This window comes from Bidens hawaiensis, unplaced genomic scaffold (assembly GCF_021521415.1).
Source record: "Bidens hawaiensis isolate Kalapana, Puna unplaced genomic scaffold, B.hawaiensis_p1.1 tig00024462_1, whole genome shotgun sequence".
Classification (NCBI taxonomy): Eukaryota; Viridiplantae; Streptophyta; class Magnoliopsida; order Asterales; family Asteraceae; genus Bidens; species Bidens hawaiensis.
This window is the reverse complement of record NW_027493865.1, coordinates 218,036-233,976: the sequence shown is the minus strand read 5'-3', so window position 1 is coordinate 233,976 and position 15,941 is coordinate 218,036. Positions and strand designations below refer to the sequence as shown.

Sequence of the window (15,941 nt, the reverse complement as noted above, 5' to 3'; positions counted from 1 at the left end):
CTATTATAATCCAATATTCCTCTTTCCTTCCCTTCTCCATCCCCGTCGTTAATACCCCCCCCCCCTTTCTTGAACCTCAATTCTCGGGCTTGTTAATACAAAATTGATCTCACCAAATCTTTCGTTAACCAAAACGCTTCACACCGACACTGTAATTATAGAAAACGAATCAAAAAATCATAACTAATTACGGCCTAAACGAATCGCGATTGACTGACCTCTAAACTACTATATAAACGCAATAATAATTCAATTAATCGTGCACACACAATCCCTACAACATCACGACCATAAGCCCTAAGCTAATTGGTTCCTTCATCGCTGTTAAGATCCAATTCGTGTTCAACTTGGAACCGTAACCCTAAGTGGCCATTATCCTTCAATCCGTTATCATACAAGGTATTAATAACATGCATTCAGTTCGTTTTTGATCGTTTAACCAAAACCCTAACTTAATTCTAATCGAAATCAATTAATTAAACGGATTTAAGGTCTAGGGTTTATAATGGATTTGGGGATGAACATGCTGGGTGTTTATAAATAATGGGTTTCATGTTGTTAACAGATAGGCAGTCTGGCCTGGTGGTTTGTGTGCTCATGTATGTGCCAGAACCGGCCTGGGGCGCGGGTTCGAGCCTCCCCAGGCCCGGTTTTTGTATTTATCTTTAAAATGCATTTTTTAAATGTTTTTCTATTAATATTATGTATATATAATATTAGTTAAATGATATTTTAATAAACCGAACCTCGGGATGACTATTTACCCTCATCTCGGCCCTAGTTTCACAACGTTCTTTTATATATACATATATATATAATGAGTATAAATATATTTTTATAATAAATATACTTAAAATGTTTTACCACTCGTCTAAGTACACCGATCTAATAACTTATTGACGTTCAAATAGTAAAGTGCTTAATCCATCTATTACGTAACATGTCATCAAAACTAGTATTTACTTTTCGACAATATATGTATATATATATACTCATATGAAATTTTAATAATTAATGTTTCATTTATATATCTAATGTTATTAACACTTAAGATCGGCTATTAGTTATTTAAAATCCATGTATTTGAGCATAGATGAAATATATCGTTAACGTTAATAATAATAATAATTAATAATAATAAATAGTAATAACAATGATAATAATAATAATTAATAATAAATATAATGTTATAAAACCTAAAAGACGCCAAATCATTCGAACCAATTAAAATCAAAATGATGACATTGAAACTAATAATATCCCATCAAAATCAAATCGTTATGTCCTATTAATTATTTTCCTCGTTATTAATTATAGTATCATTAAACAATTAGGGCATCTTTGTTGACGTATCTCAAAGGCTTGAACGTGTTTATCCTCATTTATTATTATCTCATCCTCATTAATCCGCTCACTAAAGGTAAGTAATTCACATCCCCCTTTTTACCGTTTTATATTTTGGGGGCGTTATGCGTTAAATCATTTTCACTACAATTCCACTATTTGCGTTGTATGATATTGCTCAATTAGTTATACGTGACTATGTGTTTATTTTATGTATTGGTGGTTGGTATCTCATCCTCATCATCATCCTCATTAGTATGATCATACGCCGTCGGAGTAGCTCGTTATCCATGAGATTCGAGTGAAAAGACAACTTTTATATTATTGTTATATTGTTGTTATGCTAGTTGTAGTATTTCATATTAGCGCAAGGAATTGTCATTTTTATATTATATGTATTCAAAAACCGTGATTACTTGCTCAACTTTATGTTGACAAACTATGTATTTTCCCGCATGGCGCAGGTAGCTACATTGGATGAAGAATCAAGAGATTAAAGAGTAGTTGGACCTTAGGATGCATGATCAATCAAAGACTATTTATTTCTTTATATTAAATTGTTATGTTTATTTCTATTAGACAATGTTTGTGCTTTGGCGTACTTGAATAATATGAATCTAATAATTTAAATATTGACACGTGGATTTATTTTAGTGTCTTTTGAGCTATGACACAATTATGTTGCGCCCTGGCATATTTCGCCGTAGGTTGGGGTGTGACAGGTGGCAAGTGAGGGTGGTGATAGTGAAGGTGTGGTGGTAAACTATAGCGTTGATAGTTGTGGCAAGTGGATGGTTGCAGGTATATATGGTGGTCAGAGATGGTGGTAATGATTGCTGATGTTGTTGGCGTGGTGTATAAAGAGGGAGATGATGAAGATGTTGGTTATAGAGAAAGATGGATGTACACAAATGGTCTTTCAAGAGTTTAATTTATCTACACAAATGGTCCTTCAAGAGTAAAAGACGAAATTACCATCATGTGCCGTGCACATGACCAAATTTAACGGAGTTAAGGCCAAATGACATAATGTGATAGAGTTTTTAAACATAAAGGATGTTTTCTGTCATTTCTTTTGCTAAAGGACGTCCATTAAAGACACGTCTAAACATAAAGGATGTCTTTTCCTATTATTGGTCTATTTTCAAATTTATATTTTTAGATTAGATTCTTTAATGAAGGAAGAGATCATAAGAGATAAACATTAGAATTAGAATAAGATTTTAACATCTTTGCTCGATTGCCTACAAAGCCCTTGGCGCGGTCCAGATGCTTATCAAAGCATTGGAACCGTTTGATTTCGGATTACTTTTTGAAGTCGAAATCACGTCAAATGATCCTTCTACCCTTTAAGCCTCTTCAAGCCATACACAACACCGTACTGACTGATGGTACCATTCATTTGATTTCGACATCAATGCTTCCTTGTCCTTTTAACAGCATAGGAAGTGAAGATCGTGCCAAAATTATTGGAACATTCGACAGGATAGTCGTTTTATTTTGTAAAAATATCATCTTGTTCAATCCATTAACCGGAGCATTCAAGATTGTTCCTAATCCGCCTTTGGACTCGTTCGATAAAGTTGGCATTTTACGGATTATGTTATGGTGCAACTCTAGACGATTTAAAGATCGTTAAACTAAGATTTAGTGTCCATTATTCGTTTTGAGTTTATTGTGATGTCTTTAGCCTTAAAAAGGGTTTATGGAGCACAAAATCTATCAAGTTGGAAGGGAGGTATTATGCGGTTCGTCCTTTGTACAATGGTACGTTTGCAAATGGATATTTGTATTGGATTGTATTAAAACAGGATGGGATGTTTGTTACACTCGCTCTGGATGTTAAGGAGATGGTACTTTCCGAGATACTATTACCTGATAATTTTGACTTAATAGATAGTTTGTGTACATTAAGCAGACGTCTTCACCTTTTCCATATATCTAATATCGCATATGAGTTATGGGTAATGAACGAAGATGGTACTGAAAAATCATGGTCGAAAGTATTGACACCAAATATTGCTCCCTCGGTTTCCCATATCCCTTTGTCCGTTATAGATGCCGGAAAGATTGTTATCTCGGATTACAAGAATCATAAGCAAATTCTAATCTACGACATGTTTAAAGATTCATATGCCACGGTATACAATGATTACAATCTGCACTGGATTGTTGACAACCTACAGGGATTACAAGCCATCTCATCTATTTTCAACTTGGTAGTTGATATTATGTTTTTAATTAATTGGTTATATTCCATGTAATGATGAATTGAATGGGTATGGTATTTTAAGTTACTATCATCTTTTGGTTATAGTTTGAACATCATATATATTACTTTCCCACATAGAAACATCAATTACTTGATCTATCAATAGTTGGTTAGAGTATTTATTTCTTTATTTATTGTCTTAGTTTTATTATTTAGGTCGTTCTATATGGTGGGGGCATCAAAGCCCTTCCCCAATGTCACGTCATTGTCACGTAAAAACGGTGTTTTGAAGCCCTCATCCATAACGCCCTGTTGTGGTTTAACACACACATATATATTCATATGTGTGTATGAGAGGGGGGGGGGGGGGGGAGAGAGAGAGAGAGAGAAATGAGGAGGACCCACAAATTTAGTACAAAGGTGCCGGTAGTTGTGAAGCCAGGCACCCCTTGGACCGCGCCCCTGGCAGTGTTTGGCGCCATCCGCGCCCATAACAAAGGGTCTTATAATTCAGTTTGTAATTTTAAAAATTTGTCATATGTGACAAGGTTAGAAAATCTCTACAAGAATACTCCTTAGTATTTGTGTAAGATTATAAGATTTATATCCAATTTCATTAATTGTTTTCTCTATATATCTATTGTTAATTAAAAATAAATAGTTAATTACCAAGGTGAGTCTAAGTCAAACTTGAGTTTATAAGCTTATCTAAAATTCAAACCCGAGCTTGACTAGTAAAACTTGAAACAAACCGAGCCTTTATATTAAGCTAGTCAGTCTCAAATTTAGACAGGTTTGGTTCCATTTACACTCGTAGTTTGACACTTTGAGCATTCACATATTATTTTTATTTAATTCTTCTGTGGGTAGACACGTCACTGGGCCGGCCTGATTGGCTGATGAATAATTTTTTTTTCTGTCATTAGCCCATGAATAATGTTTTTTTTTTGTTATATTATTTAAGGTTTAAGGTTGAATGGGATTTAAATTAAACAAAATATTACTGTAACAAAATGTTTCAAAGTCCTTTGGTTAAAATTGGTGAAACTAATTTGATGAAAACTTAGTAAAATGGAAATGTTTGGAATTTTAAAAATTATGATTTTGGAAATTTAATAACTGAATAAACTGCATTTGGTTTTATAGGTGTGATTGATTTTAGGTGTACATCTCTTGGATATAGATTCACGTCCCTAAAATCTATGTAGATGACAGACCACCTACTTTATCTCTATCTCACCTAAAAGAGAGAGTTTAACCTCGCTTAATTTCCCTCGGTTTAATTTAAAAACAATTATTAAATTATTGTGTGTGATGTAGAGAATTTTAAAATCCGTTAACACTTTAACACAGCTTGCTTTTAACGTCCCTTAATCCAAGAGAGAATGGTATCTCACTCGTTAACCTTTGCCAAATTAAATTTAACGTCCTGGACATTAAAATATGCCCAGACCTTACATAAACCTTACATAAGTATATATATATAGGGAAGGCTACCCTCGGACCCCTTATCCGACCCGCGGATCGTCAAAAGACATCCGCCACCCACTGATTCATTATCCAACCCGCGGATCGCGCAAGGAATACGGGGATTGATAAAGCCATCCACAACCCAAGACAATGCGGAGCTCCGTCATAATCCGCGGGTGGTCACGCAAGCATCCGCGGAAGGAATCCACAAACAACTCAAGGGACTCATCACACGTATGATCCCCACGTGATATGGAAGAGCAGTTGTAACAAACTACTTCTAGAAGATTCCCTCAAAACCTCCTGATAGCGGCATCGGCCAATAGAAAGAGGACACCTGGACACGTAATGGCCATCCCACGACGTGCACAGATAATGGCCGCACCATAAACGGGTCCAGACTGTCACATCCAATAAAGGCCCAACACGTGTCCATTCAGGCAGAGAAGGAATAACTTGATAGTGACAACTCCAGCAATCATCTTCCCTCCACCCTCGGCTATAAATACGAAGATCATCTCTTCAAGGTATTCATTCACACTCTCAATCCTTAAGCAAATACATACTGTGTCTTACTTTATTCCAATCAAAGTACGATACTTAATTCTCTCGCCGGAGGGTAGTTACGGGAAGACCCCCCACTCTGCCCTTCCCGTAACGAGGCTCAACGGTGTTCTGTTTTGCAGGCATCAGCTTGGATCTGTTTTTATTACTTCAGTATAATCTCATCTGGGGGAAATACCCGATCAAACTGCCCAGTTTGATCTAGTGTTTCTTCAATATATAAGTTGAATAAGTTTTTGTGAAGTATATTGTTGTGTTGAGACAATTTTAAATTAATCAATCCAAATGCATTTTTTTTTTAAAATAAGCATGTGTAATAAACATATAAAAATCCTAAGCAAATAGAAACCAAGTCTAAATAAAAGTTAGATAAGTTAAATGTAAACCTATAGATTACGTTATTACACAAAAGTAGGGTTTAGGCAGGGTACAATATCGGTTAAAAAACTAATAGTGAAAGAAAATACATCAAATATCTAAACCAACTCAAATCAAACACGAAAACCATAAAAATAGATGTATGTATAGGCACCGGTATTGCTCAGTCAGTATTGATTTGATACAATACCTGTACATTATTGGTACACACACATAATATTAGCAATTTTAAAGCAATCATTTATGGTAGTCGGGTAGTTGAAGTACGTAACTATATTTACCAAAGTCACTTATTCAAGCACGCCATTACATTGGAATGTTAAAAAAATAGCACATTTGTGCATTAAATTTTCAGTTAATGAACAAAAACTATTATATTCATAGAATATGATATTTTTTATACATTAAAAAAAGATTTGAGCTACAACTTGTGAGGTTGTCAGTTCAAATCCTGAGCATAACCGGGTTTTAGTCCCAACGTGTGTTACGTCAGAGGATTATGTTTTTGTTGTCACAATGACTGTCAAGTGGCAACCTGTGGTATGGTTTCCCTGGAAACATCCAAGCCAAACTCTGAATCCAGCGTTAGCCGGTTAAGACAACGTAGTCTAGCTAGAGTAATGAGACAACAGAGTTCTCCAAATTAAAGAGTCTGCTTGACTAACACACAATAAAGTTGTTGGTATAGAAAATTAAAGCATATTGTTTCGTGGTGACTTGTAATTGCATCCATGGTATAACAACAAATTATAATGTTCACGTGACTATAGTTATCATGTTCCTTTGGGGACCCAATATTTACTCAGCCATTACTTATATTCAAACATCAATAATTAACAATAGCTCATTTTCGGTATCAATTGAGGTGTTTTGGATCACATATATGTTTGCATCCTTTTAACATGTTATACATATGTTTCTTACGATTCATGTTTCAGGCATTTTAAACGATTTACAGTATTTATAAAAAAATAGATATTCAACAAATAAAAGAAGCCTGAGAAGGTTTTTCATATTCATCACTTGCTTTATAAGAATGTGCTTAAAATATATTCAAGCCACTTTAAATATTATATAGACGGGTCAGCTGTATAAGGATGAAGGGGGCAATATATTCAAGCCACTTTAAATTATGATTTTCGAATTGATTTGACTTGAAAATTCGAAATCTTTTTAAAACTTTTACTTTTATAGAAGTACATATTTAATTTTTTATTTGTTTTATATGTCTTCAATTTCCAATTTTCAAATGATTTTTCCTCAACAATTTGAAATTTATTAAAACTCTAACGACTCGAATAACTTAAAAGCCAACCCGTTGAATTAAATTTTACAAAAGTCCGAGTTTGCATGGATTTTAAGTTTTTAACTAGCATGTGCATTAGTGCATACATGTAATACATGCATATGAAAACAATGTATTATTATACTTTAAAAAATGTGAAACAAAAAGTAAAATAGACTCAAGAAAAAGATTTTAATACAATTAGAAAAACGTCTTTTTCACTTATCTGTCCATTTACGTTTTCACTTATTATTCATGCGTCTCACAGACAGCAAAGATTAAAAAAAAAAAATCGCCGCTTGGAAAAAAAAACTTATATATTATCCATGCATGTTTATTTCACCAACTTTTACTACTACCACCACAGCTCTCATCAAACCCTAACAACTCTTCAAGATAATCACCACCCAAATCTTGCAACACAATAACGTTTTCATCCTTTGATGCTTCCATCTTCTTCCTCGACTTATTCTCGTGCCTTCGGTTCATCGAATGGATCCGTTTCAAGGTCAAGACAGGCGAACTCCCTTCTTCATAAACATACCCCAAATCTCTCAAAGACTCATACGCCATCTCCGCGGTGAAATTAAGCACCGCGGATGATCCACGCAACGCAAATGCGGCTTGATCATAAGCCAATGCGGCCGCCTCGGCCGTGTCAAATGTTCCTAACCAAACCCTAACCCCATTACGTGTAGAGTCACGTATTTCCGCAGCGTACTTGCCCCAGGGCCGCTTTCTCACACCGCGGAAAGTTGACTCTTTTTCTTCTTGGGTTTTAATCTGTTCCACGGGAGAATGAGATTCTCCCGTGGGACTGTCTGAAATGACTCCGTACAGAAGCATGTCTTCGGAGTCATTTTCGTTGAAGGGAAGCGAATGGTGGCCGGAGTGGTGGGAAAAATATTCCGGTGAACTAAAGCTAGTTTCCGGTGGTGGGTAGTGGAAATATGAGTTATATGATGGATCCATGTAGATGGTGAGTTTTAATATAAAGTTTTATATAAGTGTTTGTACTTTGAATATTTTTATTTTTGGTTAGTAGTTTAGAAATGGAATTTGCAAGCATATATAGAATTAGAGAAGGACACGTGGGGTCAAATAACTCCTGTCTCTTTTGGCGGCGAGGTCAGATGACTTATTCTGACATCACTACAATATCAGCTTACTAAGAGCATCAACGAGGTGTGAAAATGTTTCGAATCTACGTGGCATACTATGAAGCGAGGAGGGCGTAAGGTCTATGGACCAAGGTTTGTTCCTACAAAATTGTGAGTTGTATAACAATTAACGTTTTTTATAAAAAATTTGAATATTAATGTTATTTGAGTATATCTTTATTATTTTTTATATTTATATTTACGATTACAATTATGAAAATTAGTTTTTACACATATCTAAATTTTTATTTACATATATATATACATTGGTTATTACATAAAGTTTACACATATGTAAACTTGTGATTAATTTATGTAATAAATTTTTTTTATATAAAATATGGTAAAACTAGTATCACACAATGTTAATATGTGAAAAAAAAATTTAAAAATATTTGATTGTTATGAGTTTCTAAAAGTTTTTAACCTTTTTGGAGTTCTGAAATGATACTAAACTTATATAATTTTAATGAGGTTTGTTGTTATGGGATAAATAGGCTTTAGAGAAATGTTTAGAATATGACGTGGAACTGATGTGGCGATTTGTGAAAGTTTGTTGTAGATGCTCTAATTCCTTCAATCCATAATTTTCATTCCAACATTGTGTTGAGCCGTTAAAAGACTTGGCCAATAAAAAATGTAGTTTTGAGTTGGTTAGCATGTTTTTAAAGTTCACTCATTAAAATGTTTCGTTAACTATTAAGATGTGTTTTTTAACTTAACCAAATATAATCCACCAAGCAATCCCTTAACTCGTTCAATAAGTTTGTGAACAACCTAAGGGGTATCCTTTGAAAGAATATTTGGTTCGTGATATGTTTTCATAAGGATTTTGAAAGGAATACTTTTTAAAAAATTGTGTTAGTCACAATTAATCCGTAGTTATCCATGACTTGTTCTAAATTATCCTATCGCAGATTCACGTCGGATGCAAATCAAAGTAACAAATGCAAAAGAGATAATTGATGATTTTCATCTTTTTTAACAGTTTCACGTCTTGCATGGAAAACAGTGGTCATGTGTGAATTAATTATCAGTTGGAATCGATCACTTGTGGCAAATGGATTCAACTAAAAGCTTATCATCAATGGCGCCGATTATTAGCTGCAACCGATAATTAGTGGCACCAAATCATCAACAGAAACTTGACTGTGAGTTGGAATTGTTCTTTAATGGTAACTGACTAATTACAATGCCAACTTGGAACAATCCATGCACAACTTGTCCTCAACTATTGACATTTGTACAAAGAGCTTCGGATTTATTGCAACTTGCAACTATCGTGTCTTGTACAATGCCAACTTGCAACTATCGTGTCTTTTTTACAAAGAGCTTCGTATTTATTACAACTTTAGTTGTGTTGGTTCCCCGCCTATATAATGACAGTCGATGAGTTTATTTTGGATACGTATTTCAATACAAAACTTTCATACTCATTTTCTATCGAATTATCAAGTTAAGATTTGAAATATTGTCAAATATGTTTCAAATTAAGATATTTGAAATATGTTTCAAAAGACTCATATAAAATTGTAGTAGCTAGTGTACTGTTATCATAAATCCTTTGTATGTAACAACACATGGCTGATTGTCTTGTAAATTGTAATAATCATACATGCATACACACACAACTTTATATATATATATATATATATATATATATATATATTATAGGCTAAGGATCCTCACACATCATTTTTTGCCTATACGACTCGTATGTGGCTATACGAGACATATAGCACTTAAGTCATGTCAGTAGTGTCGGACGTTGTCGGTCATTGTTTGTAGTGCCTCGTATAGGCCTATACGGGCCGTATAGACAACTTTTTGTACACAATTTTTTATGACCATATATTTATGTGATTTATGACTTTAACATCCTATATTTATGAAGTCATCATCCGGACTTGCACAATATATTTTTAGCAATTTTAGCCGCTCTTTTTTTTCGATCCTTTCATGTTTATTTCACTTATATAGAATTATGTTTTATACTGAAAGGTTGAATAATATAATAGAATAAATTGTCTATTAAAATTTACATAACATACTTGGCTAAGTAATTGGTAGTTGTACCCTGAGAACCTTCGTTTAAGATTATATTATGTTACACCTTACAATAATCCATACACAATAATCAATCAATGATTAAGCAAACAACAAAAAATTTGACCAAAACAACATACTAATAAGCATCTGGTCCTCATACATAAAACTAAGTTTTCTATACTGTCATCTAGCCCTATACGGCCCGTATAGAGGTTTTATGGTGTACCAGGTGCTATACGAACAATTAAATGTCTATACGGCTCGTATAGGTCTATACGGTCGTATTGCAAAACGCTGGTTTTTTCCCTCCGTATACTTGCCAGTCATTCATAGCCTATATGGTTTATATAGACCTATACGAGTTGTATAAACATATCCAATCAGCCTAGGAATGGTGTATGAGAATCACCTCCCATTTTTATTGTTTGGTACGTTTAGATTTTTAATGCTTGTAACAAAAGTCATATAACAACACGTGATCGTTCTTTTTAAAATATTTTAAGTGGACCCATTCACGGTTTTGTATAGTATAATATCAACTCAAAGATGTATGTAGGTTCCCTGGACGGATCACACGAGATATCCCGATATACACAGGTGCGGAATCCCTGTGTAGATCGTTACGGACGTAGAACACAAACACACGAACACACGAATACGATACGAACAAACACACGTTATATTAATAACTCAACACGTGATATAATCACAGTTACAGACTCTCAACCTCACGTCACTTGACTTACACGAACAACTTGAACAACCTTCAAAACCATCAAAACTAAACAAGCCGTAACCTATATAAATACACGACAACTTCGCCTCAGGCGAAGTTGTCCATAACTTCACTTGGTTAACAAGTTCGCCTAAGCGAACTTGTCAACAACTTCGCTTGGTTAACAAGTTCGCCTAAGCGAACTTGTCAACAACTTCGCTTTAAACAAACAAATACATAAACAATATTACAGACTCGATTACAGACACTAGACATATGAACTACTGACATTTATGCACCAACAGACTCCCCCTTGGCAGTAGCTTCATATCTTGATCTTTCAGCTCTTGTCTCGTAATCCTGTAACCTCAAGCGTGCACTCCTTCTCTAACGCACACCGACACAACCCTTTGATATTTCCTTGCTTCATCCTTCCAAGCAGGAATATAAAAGATCTTTTTCTCGTTAAGCATCTTCAGATCAGCCTGCGATAAGTTAACAAGATGCATCGGATCGTAAACTCTAAGGATCTCTTGTTCATCCTCATCTTCCATCACTGCCTCCGCTGTCTCACAATCAACGAACCACCACTTTAGGTCTTTGAGCACATCCTTGGGCATAAGCTTCATCGGTACTTCTTTAAGGCACCGGATTGGTTTATACTTCATAACCATCCAAGGCTTTCCATCAGCTCTGAAACCTCTATCCTTGTCTTCAACAAGTTTCCCTTTCTGTGGTTTCAACAGCTCAAACTTCTTTTCCTTTATGCTCTCTTTCCATACGATTTTCCCTATGACTCTAGCCATATTATCATCACTTCGATTGATCAACCCCAATCTGGCTAAGTCTTTAACCTCACATTCAGGCAGTGTGTTTAACGATCTCAACATTCTTCTAAGGTACTGAACTCCATCATATCGTTTAATCACGAAGAGCCGCAACTGCTCATCATAAATCCAGCATATAATCCCTTTCTTTGCTTCAGCATAGCCCTTAATATTGTAACTCTTTTTGAACATGGTAGGGACTGCCGGTTTCTTCGTTTTGACGAACCATTGAGCGTATCCTTCCTTCCACCTCGGCTGCTCTTCCCATTCAGTATCTTCAACTGCCGTCTGATCACCCATATCGGCCTTCTCAACCTCTGGAATGTCATGTTCGACATTTTCCTCTACTATCTCTCCTTCCTCAATCTCATTCTCAATCTCAATCTGCTCACCGATCTTCTCAATCACATCACTCGGCAGCACATCCTCATCAAACAATATATCATCGCTGAACATATCATCGTCAAGTTCCCTCAACGCATCAATCACGTCATCATCACCACCAGCCGCGTCGGCAGACTCCCCCTCAGCTGTGGAAGTACCAAGAGCTTGAGAAGTTCTTGGCAGCTCACCACCTGCATCTTTCGATGCATTGGGATCATCGTCTCTGTAGTTTCTCTTCTTCGTCCTGAGCTCGTCGCCTTTACAGCTCATCTCCCCCTGAGATGCCAAGAACTCCTTCAAGGCATCTATAATTTTCCCATGCTCAACCAGGAGGGATGACTGTAGTTGATTTGCTTCTACTAGGCGTTGAATAGTCTTAGATTGCTCTGCCACGATCCGCTCTAGTGAAGCTATTCTCTCTGAGTCTGAAGTAGGCGTAGGCGAGACATCAGAAGCAGGCGTAACCGCAGGTGGTACCATACCTGATAACCCTGCAGTAGTGACGACCGTTGACTCTACAAATCGTGCAGCAACCACCGACTGAGTAAGCGTTGGAGGTGGTAGAGACACAATCTCCGGAGTCAACATCTGGATAGTAGTGGTAGATGGAATGACAGCAGATGATGTAGCCACCACGGGAACATCCGCAGCGCTTGTACTTGTAACCTGTACAGAAGTAGGAACGATAGACATACCAGACAGTGCAGCCGGAGCAAAACGTACCATCCTTGAAGTCTCTCCAGCTCCCATACCTGCACCTGTCCTTTCCCGTCTTGAACGTCTTATCAGCTTATGTATATCTTCTTCCTCTTCTGACTCATCATCATCCTCCGTTCTCTTTCTCTTCCCAAACGTTCTCTCTCGAGACACCATCAACCGTCTCCCCTCATTCATGATCTCATCCAAATCTGAGTCAGCCATCGACGTTGCTGCTCTAGTAACACTCACACCCGAACCCTGTGCAGCAGAGACCTGCACCTCTTCCAGCGGATCAACTCGGTCCATATCAAAGTAATCTTGACCACCAAATACTTCATCAAGATCAATATTCTCCTCAGCCGTCACAACAGGCACAGCAGATGCAGCTTGAGTTGCTCTTGCCTGTCGCGGTTGAGGATCTCTGAACTCGTCCCCACCAGCAGGAACATACTCTGGGTTGATTAAAAACCCAAACAGTGGAGTATGCCTTGGACGCAGCTCAGGCTTGCTCCTCGCACTCGAAGTAGGGCATTGAGCGAAGATACGCTTGCTCACAGATTCCACGTATCTGATCGGTCGTCTCTGAGGTAGATTCGGAGCCACATGGTTCAATATCATCTGGATGAAACGTGGATACATAATGAACCGCTCACGAGCCATCGCCCTCCTCTGTCTGTCAATCTCGTAAAAGACCATCTGACTAAAACTATAGCGTTTATTGTAAGTCAGTGCAGTCATTGCGGACTGCATGGTTGCACCCATACCATCAGTGCCCGCCTTCCTCCCAGACATGCAAATTATCATAACGTGCATGAGGAAGCGCCACTGATCAAGCAGAAAACCCTTCCGTCTCTGTGTATCGCCTAATGGACCAGAATAGCCCATTCGGAGAAACGCTCCATCACGAAACGGAGCCACAAACTCAGTTGGGTCGTCCCTCGTCTCTTCTCCAAACCGTAACGCCACCCGAATCTGTTCAGAATTGAACTGAACCTGTTGATTGTTCACAGTCGCTCGCATGACCGGGGGCTCAACACGACAATCGTATTCTACCGTCTGCCAAAAGTCTTCGATATTTGGTAAGGATATCGGCAGAGTCGTCGTGATAGCATGAAAAATCCTCGAGCGTATGAGGAAAGTAATAATCTCGCGGTAATCCTCAACGCCGCTCGCTTCCGGGTCAAGGGTGATGTACATATTGTGACCCGGGAAAAATTGCCGTTGGTTATCACCATCGTCTCCTCCTGCACCTCCAGCACCAGCTACTGCAGCCATATCTGCAACAAACGAACCAAGTTAGATAAACGTTAATGAATAACACAAGTTCGCTAGTTACCATGAGCGAAGTTGTGATAAACTCTGTATAGGCGAAGTTAAAGATGAGGCGAAGTTGGGAACAACTTCGCTTCAGCTTTAAGTTCGTCTAATTAATATTAAGTAAAAATGATCCAGGCGAAGTTAATGGTAACTTCGCCTTATCACAACATCGCCTCAGGCGAAGTTGAGCCTCAGGCGAAGTTACGGATAACTTCGCCGAAACCCTAAGTTCGCCTGAACTGAAACGGCGACAGTAAGGTTTGAATCAAACATCGGAAAATCTGGGATTTTGGTTAAGTTTGAAGATCAAGGACCCCGAAAAACATGGTTTTAAGGTTTTCTAGACGATTAGAATGGTTCTTAACGCGTAAACACAAGATTTGAAAATCGGTTTTTAAATTCCGATGGTCCGAGGTTTCGAAATCGGTCCAAACGACCTCTGATTAGCATGAATGAACATGGAATATATGATAAATCGACATCTCGAACCTTGAATCTTAATGAAATCTGGGAAAAATAACTCGGAATCGAAATAAACAATAAGTTCGCCGGAAAATCAGTAAGTTCGCCGAAGAATACGGATAAGTTCGCTGTTTTTGAAAAGTGATGAACAGTTTGACTCTTGAACATCCTTATATAGGGTCTGGATTATACAGGCGAAGTTACAGATAACTTCGCCTAGGCGAAGTTATTCACAACTTCGCATGTTTAACAACATCGCCTATATTTACAAAATCAAACCTTATAATTTGAACATTTTTCAATTAACTCTTTAAAACTTCCCTTTAAGAAATAAATGACATGATTAATTCTAAGTAACCAGTTAAAAAATCATAAAACTATCTAAGTACAAAAACTTAAAAAATTTAAAGTATAAGGGATCAAATTTCAGTCTAGTTAGGGACTACCACGTTTTTAGAAAAGATCCGAACAGGAATCATACTAATTACGTGACTGTCACATAGATCCGTGTTTAGCTGTATTATGACATATAGAGACAGGTTGTAAGCAGGTATAACTTAAAGTGGTTTTCATCGTTTCTGTGATACGAGTTAGGTTCGATTAAGCCTCAAAATTTAAGTGGGCAACAACTCAGAGATTTTGATGCCTCCTATCTATTCTCAAAGCGTATTTGGCTTTCCCCAAGTCACCCCGAATTGACTTCGACCCATAGTGTCTGATTAAACTTGTAAGTATTCTTAATCTGCTTCTCGTTCTTCTCTCTTACTCAATGATTGTGAAGTCTTGATTTTGTCATCTCTAAAATGTTTCAATAACTCCAAATTTTTTTTTTTTTTCGAATAAACATAGACTTCAAAGTAGAAATTAACTGCAAGTCCCGAATCTGGATCACTGCAGTATCTTGAAACGCTATCTTCACGGGAATCAGAACACTCACGGGCTCGTGTATGACTGGGTAATCACTTTTCTGCCTATCATTCGGAAAGATATATATGAATACATGCAGAACTCTTAAGGAGTTTCCACGTAAAATCAAGTAAATTTAGTTTGTATCACATCTACTTTTACGCACCAT

The 15,941-nt window shown here is 36.9% G+C and overlaps 1 protein-coding gene and 1 pseudogene across 1 annotated transcript in view; both read right to left on the bottom strand.

Moving 5' to 3' along the window:
* LOC143569374 (serine/threonine-protein phosphatase PP1-like) overlaps nt 1–15,941 on the bottom strand; it is a 102,999-nt gene that overhangs the window by 47,015 nt on the left and 40,043 nt on the right. The gene's annotated exons all lie outside the window — the stretch shown is intronic.
* LOC143569368 (ethylene-responsive transcription factor 1B pseudogene) lies at nt 7,593–8,225 on the bottom strand (annotated as a pseudogene).